Source organism: Panicum virgatum, chromosome 9N (genome assembly GCF_016808335.1).
Source record: "Panicum virgatum strain AP13 chromosome 9N, P.virgatum_v5, whole genome shotgun sequence".
In the NCBI taxonomy this organism is placed as follows: domain Eukaryota; kingdom Viridiplantae; phylum Streptophyta; class Magnoliopsida; order Poales; family Poaceae; genus Panicum; species Panicum virgatum.
The window spans coordinates 20012928-20014551 of record NC_053153.1 but is presented as its reverse complement, the minus strand read 5'-3'; positions in this window follow the sequence as shown (position 1 = coordinate 20014551).

Genomic DNA, 1624 nt, shown 5'->3' with positions numbered 1-1624 from the left:
AATGGACACACCTGACTACCTGAGAAACAAAGCTGGGACTGAAGCTGAGACCGTTCCTAAAAATGGAAAAAAAAGGAGAAGAGGGTGCCGGAAAGCGGCGCCGGCGCGGGGGCTGCTGGAGGGTTCCCTTTGGACGACCCTGAAAGTCCGAAGGCTGTCAACAGCCGAGAAGGCCGCGCCACTCTAGGCGCGGGAAAGCGGTGTCAGGAGTAGCCCTCACGCCCAGGCAATCGATTGCGAAATGATTTCGGTCCGCCTGCGCGAAAAGGCCCCCCGGGGCTCGCGCGCTCCGGACGCCGACGCCCGCCCGCCCGTGTCCGGACGCGCGCGGGCGCGGCGGTGCCAGCCAGGCAGGGCAGCCACCGGCACCCGCCCACCCCAGCGCCAACGGAAGGCGACGCGAGGTCTCGCGCACCGAGGCCGCCTGCCCGGCCCGAGCACCGCGTCTACGAGGAGGTAGCTAGCCCCCCTGCCGCTGCCGGAGACTTTCGTCACGGGCCCCGGGCATGGAGACCCGTGCCGGGAGCGGCCGGCTGCCTGGCTCCTTCAAGCCGATCGCTGCGGCCATTAATTCCCCCGCCAGCCACGGCCGCGGCTCACGGGGCCACTGCAGCACGGCCTCGTCTGGCCCCTGCGTGCGTCCACCATCGCCCGAGTGCTCGACGGATCAATCATCAATGGCCTTGTTTGGCATGCTAGTGCACGCTATGAATAGTAAATTTTGACCGCTAATTACGGTGTCAAACAAAGCCAGTTTACAAAACCAACTTCAGAACCCCCGCGCTAGTGACTCTGAAGAATCTAATGAGGCCTTTGACCGCGCGATTAGAGGATGGTTACTGTAGCACCACTATAGCAAATTATCGATTAATTACCGTCATTAGATTCGTCGCGAAAAGTTATACCCATGCCTAAAAAAGTTTTGCAAATAGACTTCATTTAGTGCTTCATGCATGCGAGATTCTTTTTTCGGGATTTGTGCGCGCTAGAATCCTAGCGTTGCCAAACAAGGCCAATGCCCTGCCTCTGGCTGGCTCTGTGTGTGTGAGTGAGAAACTTGGGAGTTACCACCGTCACCAACCAGTCAGCAGGGGAGAGTACTAGCACGAGTAGCCAGCCCAGCGTAGCGCACTGTGTTCCACCCACCGGCGGCAGGGGCGGAGCTAGATACAAGGTTGTGGGTGCGGCTGCACAAAAAATTCATAATCTTTTATCACTTCTAGATTTCAACTATATTTACTTCATTATCATGCATATATTATGAAGTGCCGCACCCCCCTATATTTTTCTCTAGCTCCACCCCTTCACCGGCCACCGGGCACCACCGCTGCCGCCGGAGATTCCTCGCCCGCCTGTCGCCGGTCGCGCCCACGTGTGCGCGCGCGCGCACGCGCCCCTCCTGCGCCGCCGCGTTCGGCGTCGCAGCATCTTTCGGGCCCCAAAGTATAACCGGACTGCCTCGTGGGTGGACCTGGGCCGCGACGACCAGCCCGTGCTTGGTTTCGTAATGGGCCCGGGCAGCTAGAACTCCGGGGAGGAGGATCCAGGAGGATTTTTATCGCGGATGAACGGACGGGAGCGGGCGCGCGTCTGAACCCGTGCTGCTCCCCCACCCGCCGGCCAC